We start from the raw sequence: 9,812 nt of genomic DNA, 5'->3' as shown, positions 1-9,812 counted from the left end.
ATGTAGATCTTGGTCTTAGCTTCGAAACGGTATAGAGTTCATCGAAATCCGAGTTCCGTAGCTTCAGTTATGACCGAAACAAGATCGGTTGTCAGAACTGCCTTCGAATTTGGACAGTTCTGACAGGAATGTTTGGACCCATTTTCCTCCAAGCTCCGTAGTGATTCAGCTTTTGGTCCAAACATGAAAGTTATAGCCTTATGAATGAGCTTTCTAACGCCTTTGTAATTTCTTGATTTCGATTTCTGAGCCGTGAGTTACGGTCTTTCAAACAGGGCCTGTTTGATAAACCGACATGAGATGGCTGGAACTATTTCGTGCATTTTTTACCAATACCTATTGAGATCTGGGTTGAGATATTTAAATAAAAGTTGTAGCCCTTCCTTGTAGCTGTGAAATGGTATCTCATCCCCCTTGATCCGATATTTCTAGCCTAACTTTTGATCAAAACGGTTTGAGATGGCAGATTTGGCAGTTTCCGTTTGCCGTTCCGCGCGCGCGCGTCTCCATTTTGCCGTTTCCACACTTGCATGTGCCGATTTTACCGTTTGGCTTGTTTTGGACATGTTAGTGGCCGTTTGTGATATAATATGAGGCAATCTTCTATTTCAGACCGTGGTGAGCTAGGCGGAGCTGGTGGGGCCTACTACTAGTTAAAACGCACGACGTGATTTCTGCTCTTGTACCTTTTTTGTAATTTGAGTAAGTATTCAGGCCATTCTTACGTGTTCCTTGCTGATGTGTTTTGATATGTATGAAAAGGGTACGATAGGCGAGGGTGTACTTTATCGCACTCGACCTAAACCCTAATTTGCACACGTATTTGTACATGGCATATGTATATGAACCATTTTGGAACTAAAACCCTCGAGCTGGTAGCTCGGGGTGACTTTTGGGTAATTTTGTGAAGTTTGTGAGTTTGAGGTCGATCTCAAGACCTAGATGGACTATTCGAGCTGGTTAGGGCTTGGTCGAAGTCAGTCCAGCCTAGTCTGAGGTCACCAAGTTTGTGAATCCGGTTCACCGAGTATGTGAACCAAGTTTGTGACCCGAGCTTAATTTCGTTCGCTCGAGCAAGTTTGTGAGGTGACTGGCCAGTGAGGGTGATAAGGTGTTAGGTGGGAGTACAAGTGGAGTTCTACGGACCTTATTTATGGTCGACGGAGTGTCGACAGGAGGTCACGCATGGCAAACGACTTGGCTTTGGAGCCAACCCGTATCCTACCATTGTGATGTTACATTCCTGTATTGATGTGAAATATTTGGATTTTATATGCTTAGTTGAATGTGAACTTTACCGTTTTACCCCTGTTTACTTACTAAGCATATAGCTTACCCCATTCCATTTGTTTTCCTTAGCAGGGGGCCGACGCGGGGATCGCTCGGGAAGGTGTTTAGTCTTTTGATTAGAGAATAGTTGAATTTATCCTTGTTATAAGTTGACTAGTAAGATGTATATAGTTATCGTGGTGGTTGTAGTTATCAGCTTTTCGAGGGTTTACTTTCCGATACTCATGGTATGTATGACTTGATGTACTAGTTTATGCAACATTTGGAGCTATTATAGAGTACATAGAACTTACTTTTGGCGTGAACTTTATTTTCTTACGTTTTGAGTGAGTGGGTCCTGGCGAGAGCTGGGCAGGCGACCCGCCGAAACCTGGGGTACGCCCTAGGGGGAGGTGGGGCCGTCACAGTTGGTATCAGAGCCTGCTTCGCGTGGTCTCTGCGCGGAGCGAGCTTGGGCCAAGTGGTGAAAAAGTATGAAGGACTAAGTGCTCGTTCGAGCATAAGTTATGGATCATAAATGTTATAGGCCTCAAGTCTTTGTCATGGTATCTGAGGACCATAGATAGGTACGTCAGGTAGGAATTTCGAATGTAGATAGTTTACTCTTGGGACTGGCCAGCTCGAGATGTGAATTATCTTATTTCGAATTCTCGTGCCTGAGTACTCCAGAGTTGAGGCGCTGCTAAGTACTTGAGACTTGTATTTTGGAACATGAACAGGCTTTGTCTGGCTAGAGTGAGTACAAGAGATCAACGGACACCTTGGGAAGTGGAGTAAGAAACCGGACGGGGGTGATTTTCACTGAGTGTGGGACGACAAGTCGCGTTTTCTTTCATTTTGCCCTTGCATTATCCCTACATGTCATTTACTTGTGGTATGTTAATGCCTACATATATAGTACTTACTGCACTTGACTTTGTCTAACTTGAAATGTCCCTTGGTGTATATGGTGCATTATATTGTGTATATTGTTGACGTGACTTGTATATATATGTACACATTTTGATCTTTTGATTATTTCATGCATTTTATAACTTTTAAACACTTTGATCTTGTACCATATTTTGTCCCAATTATAGAAACTATAAAACCATCAAATGGAGACTATGAGATAAGGATTATACGGTTGGATCTTGGATTGCGATACATAGAGTGACTAATTCTTGAGGTAATCCTTACCACTACTGATGAACTCGTTAATGAGGTATTCGAGTATTCCAACCCTTAGCTCGTTGATTGCAATTTCGAGGACGAAATTCTTTGAAGGAGGGGAGATTGTGATACCCTAATTTTTAGGATCATCTTTTGTTTAGTCTCAAGGAGGATATTACGGTTTCTTTCGTTTATTTTTATTTTCAAACATTATTTTGTTTTAAAGAAGAAACTAAAGTTATTGCTTTGGGTTTGATTTAAAACCTTGTGTTATTTTATAAGACTGGAAACCCTAAAAGTCTAATCAAAATCCTAGTTTCACTTGTGCCTGACTGTTTTCTCAAATTTCTCATATTTCAACCGAAACCCTAAATTCAATTTGTGGAATTGTAAAACCCTCACGTTTTTTTTTAAAAATGCCCTTTTATTTAGAAATTATTAATTTATTATGGCCCTACTACCCAATCACCCCATAATAAGTGTAAATGAATATAGAAGTAAGGGTTTTCGTTGTCCGTTTCCAAGTTAGAGCGAATTAGGGTTTTCACGTTTTTCCGTAGTGTGACTATTCGGTACGGAGTGATGATCAAATTTGGTAGGTAAGAGTGACTTTTGGATGAGGAAATATTATATGATTAGAAGTGATAATAATAAGTTAGTGATTAGAAGTTAAAACTCAAGTATATGCGATTTAAGGAAAAACGGCTCGGACCGACGGGTGTCGCGCGCTATCGATTGAACACTATTTGATCCCTACTTTATTACCTTAATCTTCTTATTTTATTACAGCTAATTAACCCTCAAAATATCTCATACATCAGCCACAATTGTTGACTTTAAATACCAAGAGAGAGAAGGGAAAAAAATGAATGGAATTGGTGGCGACAAGTGGCGGTATTTCATTGGATGGTTGACTAACTAATTTAAACCATATTTATCACCAAAAACCAACCTATTTCCTCCATTATTTCTGCATATCAGCCGTGAGTTGAGGGAGGAAAAACAAGAGAAAAGGAAACTTCAATCAATCTTGGTTTGAGCTTGAATGAGTGAAAACAAGAAAAACTAAACCGATTAATCATTAGTTTGGAAGCTTGGGAAGCTTAAGGAGCTAAATTTTCCCAAGGGAAGTGAAGGATAGCTCTTGAAAGCTCTTGTCTTGAGGTATAATGGCTGACTAACTTTTCTTTTCCCTTAACCATGTTTGAGTTGTGTAGTAGCATATAATTTTGCTTGTTATGCTTATATCAAGTGGATTTGGATGATTGGGGTTGATGTATTTAAGTCAGGGTTTGAATAATTTCCTTCTCATATTTGTTGTATGGATGGTATATGATGTATATAAGCATGTATAGGAGGTAGGAGGGGTGTTTCAAGTTCAATTTGTGAGGATTAGCACTTATATGCTTGGAATCCAGATTTCTGAAATTCTAGGTTCCAGTTCTGTCCGTTTCTGTTTGACAATTCTAGAGGGCGAATTGGACTTATAACCTAACATGAAAGTTGTAGATAATGATATTTTATATGTGCCTACAAAATTTCAGCTCAATCGGAGCAACGTAGCCTATGTAAAGACCAAAATACCCTTGCTGCCCTAGGATATTTCCAGTGATCCGTTTTCGTCAGTTCATCCAATTGACCGTGTTTATTCACTATGATCCGTGCTGATTTAGCCATTTTCCAAAACATGAAAGTTTTAGTACCTTGTCTTATATTTTCAACGCAACCAAGAACACCTCAAACGGATCTATGTAGCCTGAGTTATGGCCAAAATGGTCGCATCTATTCTAAACTCAGCATTCTGCCGTGTTTCTTGTTTTAGCCTCTGACCATGTTCTGTCCGTTTTGATAACGTACGAACTGGGTGGTGACCTCTTCATCAGAAATGTAGATCTTGGTCTTAGCTTCGAAACGGTATAGAGTTCATCGAAATCCGAGTTCCGTAGCTTCAGTTATGACCGAAACAAGATCGGTTGTCAGAACTGCCTTCGAATTTGGACAGTTCTGACAGGAATGTTTGGACCCATTTTCCTCCAAGCTCCGTAGTGATTCAGCTTTTGGTCCAAACATGAAAGTTATAGCCTTATGAATGAGCTTTCTAACGCCTTTGTAATTTCTTGATTTCGATTTCTGAGCCGTGAGTTACGGTCTTTCAAACAGGGCCTGTTTGATAAACCGACATGAGATGGCTGGAACTATTTCGTGCATTTTTTACCAATACCTATTGAGATCTGGGTTGAGATATTTAAATAAAAGTTGTAGCCCTTCCTTGTAGCTGTGAAATGGTATCTCATCCCCCTTGATCCGATATTTCTAGCCTAACTTTTGATCAAAACGGTTTGAGATGGCAGATTTGGCAGTTTCCGTTTGCCGTTCCGCGCGCGCGCGTCTCCATTTTGCCGTTTCCACACTTGCATGTGCCGATTTTACCGTTTGGCTTGTTTTGGACATGTTAGTGGCCGTTTGTGATATAATATGAGGCAATCTTCTATTTCAGACCGTGGTGAGCTAGGCGGAGCTGGTGGGGCCTACTACTAGTTAAAACGCACGACGTGATTTCTGCTCTTGTACCTTTTTTGTAATTTGAGTAAGTATTCAGGCCATTCTTACGTGTTCCTTGCTGATGTGTTTTGATATGTATGAAAAGGGTACGATAGGCGAGGGTGTACTTTATCGCACTCGACCTAAACCCTAATTTGCACACGTATTTGTACATGGCATATGTATATGAACCATTTTGGAACTAAAACCCTCGAGCTGGTAGCTCGGGGTGACTTTTGGGTAATTTTGTGAAGTTTGTGAGTTTGAGGTCGATCTCAAGACCTAGATGGACTATTCGAGCTGGTTAGGGCTTGGTCGAAGTCAGTCCAGCCTAGTCTGAGGTCACCAAGTTTGTGAATCCGGTTCACCGAGTATGTGAACCAAGTTTGTGACCCGAGCTTAATTTCGTTCGCTCGAGCAAGTTTGTGAGGTGACTGGCCAGTGAGGGTGATAAGGTGTTAGGTGGGAGTACAAGTGGAGTTCTACGGACCTTATTTATGGTCGACGGAGTGTCGACAGGAGGTCACGCATGGCAAACGACTTGGCTTTGGAGCCAACCCGTATCCTACCATTGTGATGTTACATTCCTGTATTGATGTGAAATATTTGGATTTTATATGCTTAGTTGAATGTGAACTTTACCGTTTTACCCCTGTTTACTTACTAAGCATATAGCTTACCCCATTCCATTTGTTTTCCTTAGCAGGGGGCCGACGCGGGGATCGCTCGGGAAGGTGTTTAGTCTTTTGATTAGAGAATAGTTGAATTTATCCTTGTTATAAGTTGACTAGTAAGATGTATATAGTTATCGTGGTGGTTGTAGTTATCAGCTTTTCGAGGGTTTACTTTCCGATACTCATGGTATGTATGACTTGATGTACTAGTTTATGCAACATTTGGAGCTATTATAGAGTACATAGAACTTACTTTTGGCGTGAACTTTATTTTCTTACGTTTTGAGTGAGTGGGTCCTGGCGAGAGCTGGGCAGGCGACCCGCCGAAACCTGGGGTACGCCCTAGGGGGAGGTGGGGCCGTCACAGTTGGTATCAGAGCCTGCTTCGCGTGGTCTCTGCGCGGAGCGAGCTTGGGCCAAGTGGTGAAAAAGTATGAAGGACTAAGTGCTCGTTCGAGCATAAGTTATGGATCATAAATGTTATAGGCCTCAAGTCTTTGTCATGGTATCTGAGGACCATAGATAGGTACGTCAGGTAGGAATTTCGAATGTAGATAGTTTACTCTTGGGACTGGCCAGCTCGAGATGTGAATTATCTTATTTCGAATTCTCGTGCCTGAGTACTCCAGAGTTGAGGCGCTGCTAAGTACTTGAGACTTGTATTTTGGAACATGAACAGGCTTTGTCTGGCTAGAGTGAGTACAAGAGATCAACGGACACCTTGGGAAGTGGAGTAAGAAACCGGACGGGGGTGATTTTCACTGAGTGTGGGACGACAAGTCGCGTTTTCTTTCATTTTGCCCTTGCATTATCCCTACATGTCATTTACTTGTGGTATGTTAATGCCTACATATATAGTACTTACTGCACTTGACTTTGTCTAACTTGAAATGTCCCTTGGTGTATATGGTGCATTATATTGTGTATATTGTTGACGTGACTTGTATATATATGTACACATTTTGATCTTTTGATTATTTCATGCATTTTATAACTTTTAAACACTTTGATCTTGTACCATATTTTGTCCCAATTATAGAAACTATAAAACCATCAAATGGAGACTATGAGATAAGGATTATACGGTTGGATCTTGGATTGCGATACATAGAGTGACTAATTCTTGAGGTAATCCTTACCACTACTGATGAACTCGTTAATGAGGTATTCGAGTATTCCAACCCTTAGCTCGTTGATTGCAATTTCGAGGACGAAATTCTTTGAAGGAGGGGAGATTGTGATACCCTAATTTTTAGGATCATCTTTTGTTTAGTCTCAAGGAGGATATTACGGTTTCTTTCGTTTATTTTTATTTTCAAACATTATTTTGTTTTAAAGAAGAAACTAAAGTTATTGCTTTGGGTTTGATTTAAAACCTTGTGTTATTTTATAAGACTGGAAACCCTAAAAGTCTAATCAAAATCCTAGTTTCACTTGTGCCTGACTGTTTTCTCAAATTTCTCATATTTCAACCGAAACCCTAAATTCAATTTGTGGAATTGTAAAACCCTCACGTTTTTTTTTAAAAATGCCCTTTTATTTAGAAATTATTAATTTATTATGGCCCTACTACCCAATCACCCCATAATAAGTGTAAATGAATATAGAAGTAAGGGTTTTCGTTGTCCGTTTCCAAGTTAGAGCGAATTAGGGTTTTCACGTTTTTCCGTAGTGTGACTATTCGGTACGGAGTGATGATCAAATTTGGTAGGTAAGAGTGACTTTTGGATGAGGAAATATTATATGATTAGAAGTGATAATAATAAGTTAGTGATTAGAAGTTAAAACTCAAGTATATGCGATTTAAGGAAAAACGGCTCGGACCGACGGGTGTCGCGCGCTATCGATTGAACACTATTTGATCCCTACTTTATTACCTTAATCTTCTTATTTTATTACAGCTAATTAACCCTCAAAATATCTCATACATCAGCCACAATTGTTGACTTTAAATACCAAGAGAGAGAAGGGAAAAAAATGAATGGAATTGGTGGCGACAAGTGGCGGTATTTCATTGGATGGTTGACTAACTAATTTAAACCATATTTATCACCAAAAACCAACCTATTTCCTCCATTATTTCTGCATATCAGCCGTGAGTTGAGGGAGGAAAAACAAGAGAAAAGGAAACTTCAATCAATCTTGGTTTGAGCTTGAATGAGTGAAAACAAGAAAAACTAAACCGATTAATCATTAGTTTGGAAGCTTGGGAAGCTTAAGGAGCTAAATTTTCCCAAGGGAAGTGAAGGATAGCTCTTGAAAGCTCTTGTCTTGAGGTATAATGGCTGACTAACTTTTCTTTTCCCTTAACCATGTTTGAGTTGTGTAGTAGCATATAATTTTGCTTGTTATGCTTATATCAAGTGGATTTGGATGATTGGGGTTGATGTATTTAAGTCAGGGTTTGAATAATTTCCTTCTCATATTTGTTGTATGGATGGTATATGATGTATATAAGCATGTATAGGAGGTAGGAGGGGTGTTTCAAGTTCAATTTGTGAGGATTAGCACTTATATGCTTGGAATCCAGATTTCTGAAATTCTAGGTTCCAGTTCTGTCCGTTTCTGTTTGACAATTCTAGAGGGCGAATTGGACTTATAACCTAACATGAAAGTTGTAGATAATGATATTTTATATGTGCCTACAAAATTTCAGCTCAATCGGAGCAACGTAGCCTATGTAAAGACCAAAATACCCTTGCTGCCCTAGGATATTTCCAGTGATCCGTTTTCGTCAGTTCATCCAATTGACCGTGTTTATTCACTATGATCCGTGCTGATTTAGCCATTTTCCAAAACATGAAAGTTTTAGTACCTTGTCTTATATTTTCAACGCAACCAAGAACACCTCAAACGGATCTATGTAGCCTGAGTTATGGCCAAAATGGTCGCATCTATTCTAAACTCAGCATTCTGCCGTGTTTCTTGTTTTAGCCTCTGACCATGTTCTGTCCGTTTTGATAACGTACGAACTGGGTGGTGACCTCTTCATCAGAAATGTAGATCTTGGTCTTAGCTTCGAAACGGTATAGAGTTCATCGAAATCCGAGTTCCGTAGCTTCAGTTATGACCGAAACAAGATCGGTTGTCAGAACTGCCTTCGAATTTGGACAGTTCTGACAGGAATGTTTGGACCCATTTTCCTCCAAGCTCCGTAGTGATTCAGCTTTTGGTCCAAACATGAAAGTTATAGCCTTATGAATGAGCTTTCTAACGCCTTTGTAATTTCTTGATTTCGATTTCTGAGCCGTGAGTTACGGTCTTTCAAACAGGGCCTGTTTGATAAACCGACATGAGATGGCTGGAACTATTTCGTGCATTTTTTACCAATACCTATTGAGATCTGGGTTGAGATATTTAAATAAAAGTTGTAGCCCTTCCTTGTAGCTGTGAAATGGTATCTCATCCCCCTTGATCCGATATTTCTAGCCTAACTTTTGATCAAAACGGTTTGAGATGGCAGATTTGGCAGTTTCCGTTTGCCGTTCCGCGCGCGCGCGTCTCCATTTTGCCGTTTCCACACTTGCATGTGCCGATTTTACCGTTTGGCTTGTTTTGGACATGTTAGTGGCCGTTTGTGATATAATATGAGGCAATCTTCTATTTCAGACCGTGGTGAGCTAGGCGGAGCTGGTGGGGCCTACTACTAGTTAAAACGCACGACGTGATTTCTGCTCTTGTACCTTTTTTGTAATTTGAGTAAGTATTCAGGCCATTCTTACGTGTTCCTTGCTGATGTGTTTTGATATGTATGAAAAGGGTACGATAGGCGAGGGTGTACTTTATCGCACTCGACCTAAACCCTAATTTGCACACGTATTTGTACATGGCATATGTATATGAACCATTTTGGAACTAAAACCCTCGAGCTGGTAGCTCGGGGTGACTTTTGGGTAATTTTGTGAAGTTTGTGAGTTTGAGGTCGATCTCAAGACCTAGATGGACTATTCGAGCTGGTTAGGGCTTGGTCGAAGTCAGTCCAGCCTAGTCTGAGGTCACCAAGTTTGTGAATCCGGTTCACCGAGTATGTGAACCAAGTTTGTGACCCGAGCTTAATTTCGTTCGCTCGAGCAAGTTTGTGAGGTGACTGGCCAGTGAGGGTGATAAGGTGTTAGGTGGGAGTACAAGTGGAGTTCTACGGACCTTATTTATGGT

Source organism: Coffea arabica, chromosome 2e (genome assembly GCF_036785885.1).
Source record: "Coffea arabica cultivar ET-39 chromosome 2e, Coffea Arabica ET-39 HiFi, whole genome shotgun sequence".
In the NCBI taxonomy this organism is placed as follows: Eukaryota; Viridiplantae; Streptophyta; class Magnoliopsida; order Gentianales; family Rubiaceae; genus Coffea; species Coffea arabica.
The sequence above is the reverse complement of the archived record's forward strand: the minus strand, read 5'-3'. Positions refer to the sequence as shown.